This window comes from Pinus tabuliformis, chromosome 4_2 (assembly GCF_031772625.1).
Source record: "Pinus tabuliformis cultivar Carrire ecotype Pingquan chromosome 4_2, CPIR1, whole genome shotgun sequence".
NCBI lineage: Eukaryota > Viridiplantae > Streptophyta > Pinopsida > Pinales > Pinaceae > Pinus > Pinus tabuliformis.
Genome location: NC_142304.1, coordinates 608,218,919 through 608,239,242, shown reverse-complemented (window position 1 = coordinate 608,239,242; position 20,324 = coordinate 608,218,919).

The following is a 20,324-nucleotide window of genomic DNA, read 5'->3' as shown; positions in this document are numbered from 1 at the left end:
TGACTAAAGCTATGTCCCTTGAGATTATAGTGGACCAAACAATTTCCTTTAAGAAGACTGTGTTGGTTTGCAAGTTGAATATGCCCTTATTAAAACTAATAAGATTTAAAAAATAATTTATGTTGACTTGGAAACTAGCCCACTAGGAGCAACTTAAGTCGCGATTGACATGTTATGAAATATTATGTTAATTGCCAAATTGTGAGAATCAATGTTAAAATCCACCAATAAGTGTTTAAAAAAAACATAAAAAACAAAAAAATATTTCAATTACTCCTATGAAAAAAAATTATCCCCTTTATATTTAATGTAAAACAAATATAATTTATTTGTATTCATAATTTTAGAAAAACCATTACTAAACATTGGGTCATCAAAATCAACTTTTAAGGTTTAAAAGCACTCTCCCTCTACGACTCCCGTTTAAATGATGATGTCATGCTTTTGTTTGTAATTTTGAAAATTTGATTAATTGCTTGAGATAGAAAACACTTTGGATAAACTCCACTCTCAATATATAAAAACCCAAACTTGAAATATAACCACCACTTATATGTGAATTTGTTTAATATGAATTTTAATATAAAGATTTAAATAAAGATAATAAACAAAAGTAAAATAGTACAAAAAGAAATAAAAAGATTAAAAGAATGGGCCTATTGTTGTGATAGGTTATTCTGCCTTTATGGAAGGTCGAATCCATCTTTTTCTTTTCGATACAACATGTTCATATATGTGTTTTCGGTGTCATAAGAGGCATTGTGCGTTGTACTCTTTTATTCAAAGTAAATGGTAGAGTGGAGATGATTTGGGACGCAAGATATTGTGTCATAAAGGATGAAGTAAATGGTAGAGTGGAGATGATTTGTTTGGTTTTATTTTTCTTTTGGCGGGATGGCACTTTGTCCTCCCATGTTAGTGATACTTTGTTCATTAAATTATTTTATTTCAAGGTAAATCTGGGAATTGAGACAATTAGGCACACAAGATATCGTACTATTTAGAAAGGGGAACGTGGGTTCCACACTTTGAAACATAATTTTAAAATTGTTGGATTTTAGAGATAGAGATTAAAACATATTAAGAACCCCCTTAAAAAGGTATATTATGGCATTTTAAAAATAATTAAGCTTAAAATTATATAAATAATGTTAACCAATGATATAAACGAAAAAAATTACAAGCCGCTGCAAAAGTTGTATAGCAAAAATAAAGGTTATCCCGCAGTTGTCTATCTTAAATATGATTTCTTTTTAGAAGGAAATGGTTCCCTCGAGTAAGAAGAACTTGTACAAATATTTGTTACTATTCACCGGCCATGAATACTTAGAAAAAGCCTATTCAAGATTAGGGGTGATTTGTCAACTTGAGGACTGGTTGAATGTAAGTAGTCATAGTTTATTATTGTTGATTGTTATGATATACTATGCCATATATATGTGGTTAATTAACGATTTTAAATTAGAAAATTAGTGAAAAGCGAAACGTAAATAGAAAAAATAGAGGTTATTTCATAGTTATATATATGATTTTATTTTAGAAAGTATTGGAATATTTAATTCCTACTTGTCTCAGTTGTGTTGTTCTAATTAGAGGAGTCTGTTCCTAACTATGTTCCTAGTTTGGTGTGTGGTTGAGATATTCTCTCAACCAACAGATTGTATGTCCAAGATAGTTTTCCTATCTTGAGACAATACTCCTGTATATATGTAATTGCATATTTGATTAATAAAAAATAGATTCCTTTGTGGAATTTTATCATGGTATCAGAGCCCTGAGGGCCTGGGTCCTCATGGGCTTGGCCCATCCTCGGTTGAGTGAAATAAGAATATATATTTGAATTGTTTTAGTTTTTTGTTTGTCCATCAATGGAGTATGTTTCAACGTTTCCACGGGGAAGCTGCCTTGTTATTTTGGTTCCTTTTTCCATGGAATGAAGATTTTGTCTTCATCCTCATTCCTGAAGCAGTGCAGGACAGTTGAAATTGAATGGGCGGTGCAATCGATTCAGGCAGAGATCTTGTGAATAGCAAGCAGTGGAGGACACATCAAGGGTTGTTGGTGTAGCTGCAAGGACTATGTGAGATTTGTTGTTGCTGAGTGATCAACCTTTCGTGAGTGATCTTGGAGTCAGTGGTGAAGTGCAGCGGAAGAGTGGTGAGCCAATGTGGATTGACAGCGTGTAGCAGCGAAGGTTGTATCCGCTTGTGGGAGAAACTTGGAGCGGCACGACGTTGGTCAGAGGAGGCACAACGTGGCTGCAGTATCAACATTCGATCTATTGTTTGAGACGACGATCAAGCAAAGCTCGCCATGGATTAAATCAGTTTCTTTTGGATCACTATAGAATTGGAGCCACACTTGGGAATTGATCCTTGAGCTCGTAGGCCGGAGGGCACTGTAAACGAGGTCGGGACTGCCGAGGAAGAGGCAATATCGGTGGCCGTTGTTCCATAAGCCGCTCCTGTTCCTATTCATGTTGTTGTGCCGACGAGTAAATGATTTTGATTTTAGCGCTGCCGAGGTTGGCGTTTTTGAGGTGATCCTCAAACAAGGGGAACATGTCATTGAGATTCTTGACTTCCACGCATACATCTAGTCATCGCATTTTTCGCACCAGTTGAACAAGCATTTTCAAAATCTTGGGCTTCAGGTTTGAGATGGAAGCGATGCCTTGTAGGAGGTCTGGTGGATCATAATTCATCTTCACTGAAGGGGAATTCAAAATCTCAGATTCTAGCCACAGAGGAGGAAGCGAAATTCTATGCCTCTTCACACTGTCTGAGTGACATATCGGCGACTTGGAGGGATCTACTGTCATGGATCGAGTCATGGTGGTGGAGTGGCTACCGTGGCTAGTGGCTTGCGTGTTTAATTGGGGAGTCGTGCATGGGCCGAGGCAATAGGTTTTGATGCTGTGCTTTGAGATTAACATATTCGCGAGACTGTTTCTGAGCAAGGCGAGGGCATCATGAGAGGGATCTGTCAAGGTTAAAAGGATAGCCACTAATTCAGTGGTAAAACTTTCATATGGACTGTCATTCGCTTTGGGGACCTCTGATCTAGGGGATTGAAAGTTTTGAGCAATGTTAAGATCAAAATCCTGAGAAGGTGGAGCAACGTTTTGAGATGAAGGGAACGGAGAGTTCATCCTATTCAACAATTGAACGACCTAATCCCCATCCAAATACGGCTGCCCATTATATTTCTGAAATAAGAATGGGGGCGTTGGTGGGTGGAAACCTTACAGCTGCAAGATTATTCAGTGCAAAACAATTGATGCCAACGATTGGCTAGATTTTGCAAGTTAAAAAGCATTCTTGTGTGTATTAATGTGTCATGTCATGGTATGGTAGTTCATTGTTGCGTGTATTAATGTCATGGTATTTTGGGTTGTCATTGTAGTGATAATGGTTTAATCAATTATTGTCACAATTATAAATGTGTTGGAAATGATCATTCCAACAATACACAAATTTGTAGAATTTATTGGTTACCCGATATGATGAAGACATGATGCTGAAAATGGCAGCATCAGAGATTGGAGGATGATGGACAATCGAGTTTGTGTGAATTAGTGTGAGTTTGTGGAACAGATTCATGGTGTAGTATGAGTCACATATTGTAACTAGAACAAGTCTACATGTCATATACTCTTTTGTAATAGTTAATTGTGGTCTTGAAATGTTTTATGTACTTGCTCTAAGACTTAGAGAGGCATGCATAAACTTTGTTATGTGTTCCCTCTCTAAGAGAGTTTTAACACGCTGGAAGAGTGTGTCATGCGGGATGGATACACTTGGGTGGGCCATATTGGTTTTAGACTCCATGAGGTGAAATGTTATATTTATGGGGAGTTCATAGAGAGGTTGGATAAACCATGTATGTGAAGGACTTCCTAGCAGACTAACGGTTGTAGCGGTTGGGAACCCATGCATTCCGGTAGATGGTTGTTCCCTTATATGGACATCAACAATTGCATGAACAAGGTACAAGGTGTAATTACGAGACTGAACCAGATGTAGACTTTGAAGATTGATATTGAGACAAGTACTCATTAAGGGGGTGTGTTGGAATATTTAATTCCTACTTGTCTTAGTGTGTCTTTCTAACTAGAGGATTTTGTTCCTAACTATGTTCCTAGTTTGGTGTGTGGTTGAGATATTCTCTCAACCAACAGGTTGTATGTCCAAGATAGTTTTCCTATCTTGAGACAATACTCTTGTATATATGTAATTGCATATCTAATTAATAAAAAATAGATTTCTTTGTGGGGTTTTATTAGAAAGAATGTGGAAATAACTTGTAACCAACCATGAATTATTAGAAGAAGCTTGTTGATTTGGTTGGGATGTAATAGTCATAGTCATGTATTTTTATATAGATTTTTATAGTCAAAATTTTTTGACTTTCAAATAGTTTTGAAAATTATAAAAAGATTTTATAAAGTTTTGAAAAAAATAATTATTAAAGTGAATATTTAAAAAAAAAAAAATATTGAAATTTTTGAAATTTGAATTTCTATTTTCTTATTGGCTCATATAGATGAAATGACTAATTTTATGGGGTTATAAATAGAATTTATCAGAAGTAAAAATTATTTTAAAAAAATCACAAAAATTCTATATGACACGAAGTGAATCTCAATATTTATGAAAAACAATACACAGATCAAATCTCAATCTTTATGAAAATATAATAAAAATCATTTTTTAATTTTTTATATGCTACCAAGTGTCATAATAGTACACATTTCAAATCTTAATATTTATGAAAAAGAATAAGAACATCAAATCACAATATTTATGAAAATTTCATTTTTGAATTTTAATTAATGTGTAACTTTTGAAAATAGTTTACACAATTTTTCATCCATCACATTTTTATTTTATTATATTCTTTTTTGGTGGTTATATATATATAGAAGATATTTTAAATGTGAAATTACTTTATATATAGATTTACTTTTATATATAATATTATCATATATAATCTAGTTAATATAATAAATACATCTAAAATTATTATATCACCACTTAAATAAAATATTTTTAAACTATAATGGAAAATATTTAACATAATCTCTTTTAAGCCTTACTACTAGGACTTCAATACTATTGCAACAACTACAAAAAATCCAACAAACACATTTGTGACATTCTATCCTTCCTATATCAATAAATAAATATTTAAAAAATGCAATCTAAGTTCTTCCTCTAAACTCTTGCTAGATTTGAGTCCCTTCCTACGTTAATACAACTTCTTTAGATAGACAATCAACATTCGAGTTGAAATATATATATATATATATATATATATATATATATATATTGGAAATTATTTTTTACTTTCACAAATTGATTTCTAATTGGAACTGATATTACATTCTCAATTTTACATTTATTTTCTATCTAATATATTAATAACTTTAAGTCTCTGAATGCTTATAAATATTTTTCTATTGTTTTTTTCATAAAAATATAAAATGCCTAAAACTTGATTATTCATTTACTAACAACATATTTCAAAATAACATAATGTATTGATAAGAAAAAACAATGTCCCCTTCATTATAAATATTTATAGCTCTTTGTACATGAATTTTCATAATTAATTATGTGTTCCTTTAATATTATATAATGTTTCTCTTTCAAACATTTTTACCTTACCTTTAATAGCTAGCTTGATTCTATGGGAAACTTGTGTTGGATTCATATAAGGCTTTGAAATATCAAGTTGTCAAATAATGCAAAGTAAAGACTTATAAGCATTTGTAGATGCATTAGTTATTTAAGAATATAGGCAACAAACAAAACCCAATTAATGCCATTTATTGTAAATATCAAGTTGTCAAATAATGCAAAGTAAAAACTTATAAACATTTGTAGATGCATTAGTTATTTAAGAATATAGACAACAAACAAAAGCTAATTAATGTCATTTGTTGTGGAAATTTTTGTTATAAATGGTTTTAATGCAAAATAGAAATTTCTTTGTTTTAACTAAACACTTATTGAATCTTAACTTTGTGAATTCAATTATAAAAATCTCCCTACTTAAAAAATTAACAATTTTATTTGTTTTAATATTTTAAAAATTTATTTTAATATTTTGAAGTAGAAACCTAAATTCAAAAGTTGAAGAAGATCTAAACTATTATAATGTCACCTACAAAATGAAACCTTGCAAATCACAAGTTTTAATAATTAAAAAAATTTAAGATCTTTATGCATGGCTATGAGGGGAATTTTTATCTTAGATACAATAACTTCTGCTATCAATTACTTTTTGCATAAGAGGCAAGTACTAAGCAGCAACACTGCATATTCACTTGCTTATTATTGTGAAAGGTTCTGATAGAATTTGTTATCCAATTAGAGAATTTGAAATTAAGAGCTATTAAAAAATTGCTATAGATTTTTTTTTAATAGAATATCATAATTATTTCTGTTATTTATAAAATTATTTAAAAGAGTTTGGAAAATAATTTATAGTTATATTTAATTATATTTTCTTAAATTTAAATTATTTTATTATTTAAAAATTTAGAAAAATTTAACAGACTTAATTTCAAATAAATGTGGTTTAGATCTTTCTTTTAAAATTTTCAGAAAAATATAGTTTTTATATCTCATTTAGATCTCTTCGAAATTTTCTAGATGAATTTTATTGATATTTATATTTTTTTCTTTTTTCCACCTTGAAGAAAAAATACCTAACTTTTTGTTATGTAAGAAAAAGTTACATCATGTATATGTATCCATGTGCATTCCAACTCTATCCCAGTGACTAGGAAAACAAAAAAACTGGGCTCAAACACACTAGCAGTATGAACATGATATAGCATCAAAAAGAGAAACGTATCCATATCCATATCATATAAAATGAAAACATGTGTTGTGTAGTAAAAAAAAATTGAAATCATATATGATAATGACTACGAGCATATAAGATGTCTATCAAGTGGTTGGTATTCTTAGAATGTATCATCTATATGCTCTGAGATCTGCCAATCTCCCAAACATTGCCTAGTGCCCTCCTTAGATAGAAAATATGCTTCATTGTTTCTTTCCATTTAAATGTGGCAATAAGATATACAGTAAAATTCCTGTTTCAACTATAAGATCTCCTTCCAAATTGTTAGGAATGTGTGATTGTGACATCTTTTAGAAGCATTAAACCAATTTATAACATTCAAGGAAGAGAACGCCAATTTTTTCAAGGGCACAACAAAGAAGGATTTTGAGAGAGAGAATCTTTGCATAGTTGTTGGAGCCCATGGCCAAACCAATATTTGATTTTAAGAATTGTTCATCATTAAAGACAAGAAGTAGACCACCCCCACATTTACCATCTTTCGGCCGGATAAATCGTTCCTGCGGACAAGACCAATCTCCCTAGTATCTATAGATATCTAGCGACAAGCAAAACAAGCAAATTCTACCTTTCTCTAAATATTGCGATTTATAAATAAAAACCAAGAGGTGTTTTAGACCGTACCTTAAGTCCAATGCTAGTTTGTGGCAGCCACGCTTCGACCGTCCAAATGAGTTTCCTTTCGAGAACCTGCAAACACAAACAAGCACACATCAAATAACACCTGCATAGCCAATATAATAAATCATATTCATCATGGTGATCAAGGAATCCATGAAATAAACCATAAGAGACAGCTTATTGAGAAAAATAAACTTGATTGTATTAACTTTAAACAAAGAAGAACTTTACAACCTTGATGCCTTGATGTTTTATAAGCTCCTCCCACGGTCCAAGCAAGAATCTCCTCTACTTTGACAAGCTTCACACTCTTCCCAATGAGGTCAAAATGTATGTAATCTCTCATCTCAAGCTCAATTAGGAAGTCTAAATTTCAACAGCATTTACCCTCAAAAATATTAAGCTTTCAACCTCCTTAGTAACTAGCCCAATGCCTCATTTTATAGTGCAGAGGAAGGAAGTTACCAGGTCCACCTTCAAAGGGATAGAGTCCTCCTTCAAAGGGATAAGCTCCTCACATCAAGGGGTTAGCTCCTTTAGTTATGGGATGCATGAACCTCAAAGGAGCGAACTAACCACCTCAAGATTCCCTCTAGAAGCTTCTAGAAATAACCCAAAGTGATTTTTTAAGAACATACTTGCGCCTTTTTGACTTTTACAGGGGTCCGCACCCATTACACAGCAACAGAGCGGGCAGGTCTATAGGGAACATGACCAGGGGGTGCGGGACCACAGGTAATGCTAAAAGAAAGTGCGGAACCAGAGTTTTAGAGATTTTCAAGGACTTTCTCTCATTTTTCAAGGCTTGACATGAAGAGCTGAGGTTTAAGACTTGCATAAGAGGAAAGTATGAGTGGTGATAGACTCACACTGACTGCAGAATGTCATGGTGACAATATTTTGTGCAACAGATTGCCCCCTAAAGTGCGAAGTCTGTAATAGATGAGGATTTCATTTATCATCTAAGAAGAGTGAATTACTTTATCATTTCGAGGATCATCTTGTGGAGAGCCTGGTTGGAACCAGTAGAATCATTCAATACAAAATATATATATGTTATCATATCATCACTGAGGTAGGAATTCCCATACTCAGATCAAAACTGACTAGAGAACTAACTAAACTGCTCTGATATAGGAATGATCTTGTAATACATCACAAGTATAGACATATGTAGACACAGTATGGGTGCAACCATCTGTTTATAAATAGTCCACTGTATAATGAATAACAAAATTCCTCGCAGCCGGGATGGTGGAAACTAGATCCAGGGTCTTGATTTCTGCTTCCCGAACTAGTATGACTCTATCCATGTGAATGAATGTGTCGAAGTCGAACATGGTAGAAACCACATGATTACCAGTCAATGATGTAAACTGTTAACAAGTGTGAGAGAAACCACCAGTAATGTCAATGGCTCTCAAAGTACTCAGTACAATCCATGAAATGTGAATAGATGAGTTGATGTCGAACATGTCACGAAATCCTTTGATTGAAGGTCAATGATGCAACATGTCATCGAAGGCCAGAAACCTGCCATTGAGGCATGAAGATTTCAAGGTACTGACGATTTCTAGATCATCTTTCTAGATAATGAGCTGAAGTCGATAGAAAGCGATCCGTTCTAGGCAATCCCACAACACGAAATCATAGATCAAGTTTGAAGAAATATATTTGCAAGGACTAACTCAAGGATGGTCAAGATGGATGACAGATATTTTGCAGATGAATGGTTTATTTGCACTGACTTCTTGAACACATAACGACACCACAGATGGTTTGGTGACAATTGACCCAAAGCTAATACCCAGAAACTAGCTGAAGACTTTCAATATGGTTTGATTAACTATTAGGCAAAGGATTTCCCAACCCAGGTGAACAAAAAGTGTCGTGTTCAAGAGTGGTTAAATGCTTTTCTGAGACACAAAGTATAACAAACAGGTTCATTTTTCTCTCTTTTCCCCCACCATTTCTGGCAAGTACCTCTTTATTTTTTAACAAGCTTGAGGAGGATAACATTTGCTTGGTTATAAGCTCATCCTTCGGATGAGTCCAACTTAGTTTAAATTCGAACCCTAAGAAGGAGTGGTCTGTTCCTATTTGTAATTGAACAGGTCCTTTACTGTTAAATTTTAACGAGTCCAATATAGGAGAAACTCGACGTTTTTCAATTTTAGGGAGTCAGAAGAAAAACTTAAGAAAACTCCATGGGTGTCCTTTTTTGTAAATTTGTGTCCCTCAAGCCCGAAAAAGTATAAAATAATACTTTAGAGAACCGCTTGACCATTACGATCAAGGAGTAATTTTCATAATTAGTGTCTTTGATCTAAAGAAGTAAAAAAGCGATCAATGACACATCGTTTTATAACCAATCTCGAATTTGAAATGACAAAAATCTGGCAATCTTTTTATTTTTATACGGTCAAAAAAGCGCTGTAAATGGACCGTCCTTTTAATTCCGTTTTAATGAGCTTAAAAAGAAAAACTCGGCAATATTTTCATATTTTAAGAGTCAGAAGAGAGCTTAAAGATACTCTAATGTTTTTGTTGAAAATGATCAATTTTGCCTGAAAAATCTGATATTCTGCACAAAAACTCAAACATTACTCATACCTATTTAAAATAAATAAAAATGCATCAAAAATTTACCTCTTTAAAGTGAAAAATAAACAAATTAAAAATTCATTTATTCAAAAAATCTTATAAAAAGGGCTTTTGTAAATTCATTTTTACCGTTTGACTTCAGAGTGAGAAAAGAGAGCTTTTGGGTAAGAAACTTCCCGTGAAGATTGCGGAAAATCTGTCCGTTGGAATCGAAAACCGTCACCTCCAGGTAATCCACATCACTTTAATCTTGCATTTCAACCATTTGAATTTTGTTTTTAGGTTTCTATTTTGATTTTTAGGAAAAATTTAGTTTAAAAGACCGCTCGCGGGGGTCCGCAGGCGCAACATGCGAAACCTGCGGACCCCGACTTTTTCCTACACAGGAAAGAGCCAGGGGCCCGCACTTGTTGTTTGGGCAGAGTGCGGACCTACGCACTGTCTCTAACTAGAGAGTGCGGTCCCCGCGACATAGGTTTTACAATTTCAAATTCTTCAATTTCCGCCCAAAAACTTTGAATTAAAATGTTCTAATCCGCCTTTTCTTTCAATGTAGGTTATACACCATGCTTAGTTGGCCGGAATGGGAGCATGAAGATGTGGACCTTACCACAATTAATCATCAACCTTGAATAGATGCATTGAAGGCATGCGGGTTATTTAAATTCTGGGCCATACTTGGCATGAGGGCCCAAGTAGACTTTTTGCAATGGATGGTGGACAGATAGAATATAGAGGACCAATGTTTCATTATTGGTGGCCACTAGCTCGAAATGGAGCCTGAGGACATTTACTTTTTGACTGGTTTTCCTAGGAGAGGTGAACATTTGACTCTATTCAAGACTAGGCCAAGTGGCCAGTCTGTCGATAGTCTCCGGTTAGAGTTTTGTAACGACCAAACCAAGGACAAAGGGATTGATATCAAAACCATCTCCCGTCCTGAACTCAAAGTGATTGCATTTACTGTCACCAAACTCTGCGGAAGCGCAGCATTGCATATGGCCACCAGATCCCAAATGCGGATGGCAGTAGACTGTTATCGAGGCACCATCTTCAACTAGTGCGAAGCTGTGTTGGCTAATGTAAAAGGCCAACTGACTAGAGAAAAGAAAGGGACAACTGAAATTTTTTTGATATGGTTTCTTAGTTGTGAGCTCTGGTCTAGAGAGGGTCGCGATGTTGGTCCCACAACATCTTTCCGTTGGAGCTGGACTTCCCCGAGAGCCCAAGCTGACGTGTTAGGTTGCAGTTATGGCCCGTCATCCTGAGGAGGGTTCAGAGGTTGTTCGATTTCCTCCTGAGTATTTTCATTGGTTGGAGAACCAAGTTTTCACGATTCAATATTTTCCTTATGCTGGGATGGATTATCGTGGTGACCCAGACATGGCTCTTCCACCAGGAGAGCAATGGGATGACTCAGGTAAAATCATTTTCAACATTTTCTAATTTATTTATTTTTTTGGTTTTTAAATCGTGCCAAAACTGATAGTAAAAAGTTCAAATGCAGATGTAGTTCCACGGCGACCAGCCACTCTCCGACCTTTTGAGAGGAGACACCCAGCTGCAGTAGTACCAGCCCCACGGGACGAATCTGCAGAGACCCTGGCCGAATTGGAAAACCATCTAGAGCGTCTGACAACAGACATTCCAAAGACTAGCATAGATGACATTCCTCTTAGGTTACAGCGCTATGTGATTGGGGTCCCAGGACCTTTCAGGAGGTTACTTTGTAGGGTGGCCCGAGCAGTGGTTTCTTATCGTGATCATCACCAGTGATAGGATGATCGCCTTTTGTAGACTCATATGACATTTTTGCTTTTTGTACTATCATTTTTGCCAATCATAAGGTGTTTTTCAACCTATGATCAAAGATCATGTATATTTGACACACTTTTATGCTATGCTATATCACTGTTACTGGCTATCTTGTAAAACATGTTATGGAATGTTTTTAAATTTACGGTTTGATTATTGCAAATGTCTACTTAACATTCGAGAAGCAATTGCATCTGCTAATGTATTTAAATATCTTGGAATATGCTGATATTCAATATAGTCGAATTCACGTTCCAAGAGACGAACTCTCAAAAATAATCTTAATAACACATGATTTCTAATGGCATAAACTCTATTAAGCTACAATACAACGAGTTTAGAATCTAACCTCACAATCAAACTCTGAATCCCAAATGAAATGGATTTAGATAATAACTCAATCACTGCACTATACTCTACAATGTTGTTCGTTGTTTAACTGAGGCTTACCCCATGCATAGATACCAACTCATCAAAGGGTGAATAGATAACCCAAGCTGCAGAAGAAATGTTCCGTGTATTACGACAAGCACCATCAGCGATAATATCAAGAGTAAAATCAAGATAAGCAAGAATAATGACAAAAACACTCTCTAAACTAAGCACACTTTTCTAATATAAAACACACCAGCTAGAAAGAAAACTAATCTAACTAAAATCTCCACACCCAGATTTAAGCATAATATCTCTTCAGATAAAGACCATTTCTGGGCTTACCTAAAGAGACATCGTCAAAATCTACCAATTCATAGGCCCCTTTTTCCAGCTTTCGCTTAACAGCATAAGGACCATGCCACATAGGTACGAATTTTCTAGTGCCTAGCTTATCATTTTCTTGATCGTATAGTAAAACTATGTCTCCTTCCAAAAAATTACGAGGTGTAACATTTCGATTGTACTGAGCTTTAATACGTTTGGCATGAGTTTCGATTGCTAGTGCAGCATCACGTCAATTCTCATCTAGCTGAGCCAAGTACAACAAATGTTTCTCCTCTTCAGAAGTGGCTGGGAGTAACTCTATGGCTATTTGCAATGACAGGATTTCGCATTCAATGGGTAACACAGCTTCCAAACTGTAAACTAGTTGGAAAGGAGTGAAACCAGTTGATGTTTTTACTGAGGTTCGATATGCCCAAAGCACTGAAAATAACATGTTATACTAATTCGACCTATGAATCCCAATGATTCGTCGGATCATAATGACTAGAACTTTGTTGATGGCTTCAACCAGACCATTACCCTGTGGGTAATATGGAGTAGAACTATCGTGACGTAGGCCAAGTTAATCTATTAGTTCAGTCATCATGATGTTTCGAAAATGACGCCCATGATCAGTGATAATCGCTTATGGAACATCGAACCTAGTCATTATATGATTGAAAACGAAAATCGCAACAGTTTTTCCATCTGCTAAAAATGTAGGCATCGCCTCGGCCCACTTGGTAAAATAATATACCGCAAGGATGATATATGCATGCCCCTCGGCCGAGATAGGGTTACATGTAATAAAGTTAATACCCCACTTTGCAAAATGACCGATGGCAATTATAGGGTGGAGAGGAGCAGGTGGAGCACGCATCTTTCGATCAAAAATTTGACAATTGTGGCATTTTCGGACCACGTCAATACAATCTTTAAACAAAGATGACCAGAAATAGCCAACGCGCAATATATTTTGGGCTGTGGCATACCCAGGCATATGACCACCACACGCTCCAGAGTGACAGTCATTTAAAACCTTTTCAACTTCCTCATGAGTTAAACAACATCGGAAAACAGAGTCCGCCCCACGACGATCGAGTGTATCTCCAATAATCTTGTATTGTTGGGATTGGAAACATATTTTCTGTCGCTGAGATCGTGAAATTTCAGGCCGAAAAGATTGGGTTTGGAGATAAACAATGATATCTCCATACCATGGGTCAAGAGTGCTGATAAGAAACAAGGATTCGTTTATAATGGGCTCTTCTGCCACAGTTTCAGTATCAGCACGCAGGAAGTCACACATCAACTATGCAAAAAATAAAGATTTCTTTGACTTAGATTTTTCAAAGTCCAAGTCAAATTCCTGTAGGATAACAATCCATTTGGAATACTTGGCCCATAACGATTGTTTTGTCAAAATATAAATCATAGGGTTATAGTCTGTGATCCGATACACACGCAAGGGCAGAGTAACAAAGTTCAATCCCCTTGAAGGCTCCTTGACATAATCAAAGGTTTACCCAAAAGTGATCCCAGGCTCCTTGACAATGGTTAATTCAAGGTTTACCATTTTTAATACGTGTATATCTTCTATCGTTCCCAATGAGGAAGGATTGATTACCTCACTGGTTCGGATATGATCTCATGCTTGACTCCTTTAAGAGGAGCTTCCCAGAGCATAGATGTAACAATTGGAATTTATCTCCTACTGCAAAATATAGCTACTTGTTTGTTTTAACTATCTTGGAGAGTTAATTACTCCCTACTCCAAGATACTAGCCTAAGCTATGTTGGTGATAAAGAGCCCTAGAAATAAAAAAAATTGCTAGATAAATTTTACTTTAAGCATTTTTTTTATTGGTTGTTTCTTAAGTCAAAAGGTGTGGAGATGAAACTTTATGGTGTGAAGACTCGACGCCAAAACACCAAAAATGCACCTAAGATGATAAACAATCTTTTTTCTTCAATGAATTTCTAGCTAAAGGAAGAGTTGAGAGTGCATTGCTTGAAAAACAAATCTTTCCTTAACAAATAAAAGAGAAGATTTTTTTTTTTCTTTTGTATTTTTCAATAAACTAAAAAACGAGACTACTAGTTATGCTCACGAAAAATATCCCTTTCTTTTCAACACTCAAAAACTGCAAAAAACAAATTTTCTCAAAAGAGATTCTAAAATTTCTAGAAAACACTCAAAACTATGAAAAATCTAATCTTAAGATCTCTAACTTCTAAAAATCTAATTGAAGCAAAAGCTTACAAAATTTCTTTTCGAGGACGGTTTACTTAGTTATTCAACAAACTAAGGACTAATTCTTTCAGAATAACAAATTAATCAAAAAACACCCATATTATGTTTTCTTTTTTAAAAATGAAATTCAAAACTTTCAAAACAAGTTCTTTCAAAGCTTTGCAAAGAGAAAACGAGATCTATTTCTCACCAAAGGCAGATTTCACAAATCGGTCAGACTCATTAAGAAGACCACAAAGACCAGGGTAATCTGAGGTTTCGTAGGCTTCTCAACTCTGAGTTACTACAAAGACCAAATGAAAATCAAGCCAGGCACAGAAAAATTCTGGAAAATCACCTAAAACAAAAATGCCAATGGAACTCACCTACAAGAAGTTTCTGACAAGACACATGCAGATCTGGGCAGAGGATAAAAAACATAAACAAATCCTAAGTTTAACTGGATGAAAAGATTTTAGGTTTTTTTCAAAAATCTGACAGGGTCCACAGGCCTCCGGTATAACTAGGTGCAGTACCGCTTTGTGTAGTAAAGCAATAGTGCGGGGATGTCCGCACTGTGTTACAAACAGAATGTGTGGTCCTCTTTCAAAAGCGTGAAAAAAAAAACAATTCAAGATCTAAAAAACTACCCAATCCCACACACATCAAGAAAAAACTAGAAACAAAGAAAAAATTTCTCAAGTCAAAGTAAAAGTAAAGGCAAAAAACCAAAATTCAAGTCCCCATTGGAGTCGCCATTTTGTCAGCCGAATAAATTGTTCTTGCGGACAAGACCAATCTCCCTAGTATCTACATATATCTAGCGACAAGCAAAACAAGCAAATTCTACCTTTCTCTAACCAAGAGGTGTTTTAGACCCTACCTTAAGTCCAACGCTAGTTTGTGGCAGCCACGCTTTGACTGTCTAAATGAGTTTCCTTTTGAGAACCTACAAACAAAAACAAGCACATATCAAATAACACCTGCATAGCCAATATAATGAATCATATTCATCATGGTGATAAAGGAATCCATGAAATAAACCATAAGAGAGAGCTTATTGAGAAAAATAAACTTGATTGTATTAACTTTAAACAAAGAAGAACTTTACAACCTTGATGCCTTGATGTTGTACAAGCTCCTCCCAGGGTCCAAGCAAGAATCTCCTCTACTTTGACAAGCTTCACACTCTTCCCAATGAGGTAAAAAGGTATGTAATCTGTCCTCTCAAGCTCAATTAGGAAGTCTAAATTCCACTAACATTTACCCTCAAAAATATTCAGCTTTCAACCTCCTTAGTAACCAGCCCAATGCCTCATTTTATATTGCAGAGGAAGGAAGTTACCAGGTCCACCTTGAAAAGGATAGAGTCCTCCTTCAAAGGGATAAGCTCCTCACATCAAGGGGTTAGCTCCTTTAGTTATGGGATGCATGAACCTCAAAGGAGCGAACTAACCACCTCAAGATTCCCTCTAGAAGCCTCCAGAAATAACCCAAAGTGAGTTTTTAAGAATGTACTTGTGCCTTTTTGACTTTTACGGGGGTCCACACCCATTACACAGAAACAGAGCGGGCGGGTCCATAGGGAACATGACCAGGGGTGCGGGACCGCAGGTAATGCTAAGAGAAAGTGCGGAACTAGAGTTTTAGAGATTTTCAAGGACTTTCTCTCATTTTTCAAGGCTTGACATGAAGAGCTAAGGTTTAAGAATTGCATAGGCGGAAAGTATGAGTGGTGATAGACTCACACTGACTGCAGAATTTCATGGTGACAATATTTTGTGCAACACCATCTTCATTGGATACTCTGTTAAAATAGGACCATGGAATTTGATAGTCGATCACCTCTTCATTAATATAATGACACACATGGTGAGAGTATTTAGCAAGAAGAAGAGAAAAAATTTCATTGATTTGAGTGGAAATAAGAATAGATTCAGAGGAAGTGGATCTAAAAGTGGCCTCGGGCAGAATATTTCTGAGTACTTCATCATTTGATGAATCCCACCAAGTCTTCCATTTTGAAGAAAAGTGTTACCCCTCCTTTCCAAATTAAATCCCATAAGCTATTTGGTTTTGGACCAAATTCCTAGCGTAAATGAACAATACAAGAAAAAATGACAAAGAGAATCTCCTGCATCCTTACATAAGATGCACCAGTTTGGACCTTCTTTATGTTGCTTTTGTAAGCTGTCCCAAGTTGGGACTTTATTTTTGATAAGGCACCAAAGAAAAAATCTCATTTTTGTTGGGCAAATGAGCTTCCATATATTCTTCCACCACCACTCTTGGTTAATCCTCTCTCTATCAGCAATCTAGAATGCATAACCTATTTTAGGAGTATATATTTCTAAAGGGGATTGTACCCAACAAAGAGAATCCTCTTTGTCTTTGACTCTTATATGCGACAATTTAATATGATTAATATAGTTTTTCCATTAACCAACAAATTCACCTTGTAAGTTTAGTTTATTAGCATATTTCTAGCATTGAACCCAAAACTTAGACTTGTTCTCATCTATACTCTGATTAAGGACACCAACCCCCTGATCATTCAAATTAGTCACTAGTTCCTGGGGATCCTGAAATTTCCGAAGTAACCAGTCTAGGGGTCCAATCCTATTCTTAGTATTTCTACATTTGCAACTTTCCATGCAAGACCATAGTCAATGACAACAAAGAAGGAGATTACTAATTTCGATATAATAAAGGGATTAGCCATCCTTTTTTTTTTTCCATTCTTATCCAATCATCAATGGAAAGAGGTCAAATGCATTTTTTGTACACTATCAAAGTCCATAAACTATATGTTGAAAGAAGTCTCCACCCCACCTTTGCAGCTAGAGATTTTGGGAAAATGGGGAGAAATTTCAGTGTCCACTCACCGCATGCGTTTGGAAGAGAAATCTTATCCCAATGGACCCATGGTAGAATGACTTCATCCTTGGAACCCGCCCACAAAAATGACCACAAAGTTTCCTAATTGATTCTATGATTCCTCTGAGAACCCATGTAAGGGCCATCTAGTATGTAGGGATGTCTTCAAGGATTGATTTTATCAACAATAGTCTCCCTGCTCATGAAATCTTGTTGTAACTCGAGTGTTTTAGCCTCTTTCCACCAAGTTAGTCAATAACCAAATCCAATCAATATTCTTGTATGCATTTGGATTCAAATAAACACCAAGATATTTCAAGTTGTTATGGAACTTTTTAATAGTGAAAGGGAAGTGAATCATTGCCCTTCTTACTTCTCCATGAGATAGTCCAACATAAGATAGAGTGGATTTCTGAACATTTATAACCATGTTAATTTTTGTATTAAATAACTCAAAACCATAATTAATAGAATCGAAATCTTGTTGTGATCCATCAGAAAAGAGAAAAATATCATCAATGAAGAGAAGATATGTGGTGAAGAGGTTATCTGCCACCTCAATGCCCTTAAGGTCTCCCCATATTTTAGTTTCTAGCAAAATCCTGCTCAACCCCTTAGCTACTAAAATAAATAGGATAGGATACAAGGGGCAACCCTGTCTCATGCCTCTCTAAGCATGAAAGAAAGGAGAAGGCGAATCATTAATCATAAGAACATAAGCGAATGATGTCACACTGATCATAACCCAATTGATGAAAGGGTCCTCAAACCCGAGATGGGTGAGAATTAATGAATAAATATCCAGTTGAATCTATCGTATTATTTTGATGAGTCGATTTTCGCTACAATTCCTTTTAACTGTTGTATGTGGAGACTCTGTAAACCCTCTTGTGCCACACTAATAGCTTCAAGGAATTGATGCCCCTCTGAAAAACCAAAATGTTCTCTAGACACATTCTTTGACAAGATCTCACTAAGTCATATGACTATAATTTTAGCAATAGTTTTATATACACAATTGCATAATGATATAGGTATGTAGTCATCAGAAGATCAAGGATCATCTACCTTAGGGATAAGGGAAATAAATGTCGAATAAAAATGGTTGAATATTCTCCTTGATTTCCAAGAATCATCTACCACTCTAAACAAATGAACCCCCCATTCATAAAACCCCCAAAAAACCCTCCACAGTCTAGTCATCTTGGCCAACACTCTTATCCTTTTGCATCAGATTAAGAACAACTTCCAGCTCCCCAACCGAAATAGGGGTCATCAAGCTTTGGTTGTGTTCCTCATCCATGAAATGCAGAAAGTATTGTTTCAATGTGACCACTTCAACAATAAACTTCCTCTGGAAAATCGAGAAGATTTTTAAAATAATCTCTCCTGAGGTAGCTAGCTCATCAAAAACTTTTACTCTGCCACTGAAAATTCCCAGATCATATTATGGCTTTTACGACCTTTGGCATAATTTTGAAAAAACTTAGTATTCTCATCCCTACTCTTTAAACCGCTCTACTCTTTAACATCCATTGTTTTTCTTTTTCAGCTAAGACGCCTTTGAAAAGGCCATTGTCTACTAAAATTATTTCCATCACTGTAAAACTAAGTAACCATATTTTACTGAAGGGGGAATCACCATCGCGCAGTTCATCGTTCCATGGCACGTTATAAGGGAAGCAACCATTTACTAGAACTAGCATGAATTTAAAAGATGAGTTATTTGGGAAAGAAATTCTTTCACATCATTGGCATATTGATGATGATTTTTAGATTAGTTGTTTTGAAAAGTGTTGTAGCTGTCATTCTTTCCGTGGTTGATTTAAAAATATATATTTGTTAGGCCAGGCAGTAACTCCTCAAGGAAAAAATGATTCGTTTGTATTAGTCCAGCAGGTAGGTCTTCATTATATACATGAGGGAGAGACTGTTCAATTCATCTCCCGATGACTGTTCATATTACTTATTTATCGATTTACATATATTCACCCAATCATGAGGATTAGGTGTCAACATTCCCCTCCTAATCTGAAAGGATGTTGGTGAGTCGAAGCATCGTTCTTAATCATTCAAGATTTTCTCTTCAAAGCACTTTGGTGAAGATGTTACAATTTTCTCATTGTGGAACAGTGACGGAGATGGATTGTTTTGGCCTCAACATGATGTCGAATCAGATGATATTTAGTATTGATGTGCTTCATTCGATCATGGAACTTTGGGTTCTTGGCCAACTTTATTGCAGAGGTATAGTCAATCATGAGTGGAGTTGATTGTACTTCACAAGTTTGCATACTTTATGTTCATGTCCTTTTATAATAAATCCTTCAGGATGAGACATAAAAACATTCTCTTTTAGATCTCCATTTAAGAAAGCAGTTTTTACATCCATTTGATGGACTTTCCAACCGTTCTGAGCTGCTAGTGCAAAGAGTGTTCGTATGGTAGCCCATTTTTCTATGGGGGAAAAAGTCTCCTCATAATCGACCCCTTCCTTCTGTGCAAAACCTTTTTCCACAAGCCTAGCTTTGTGCTTTTCAAGTGAGCCATCATCTTTATACTTGTTCTTGTAGACCCACTTGCAGCCAATTGGTTTGGT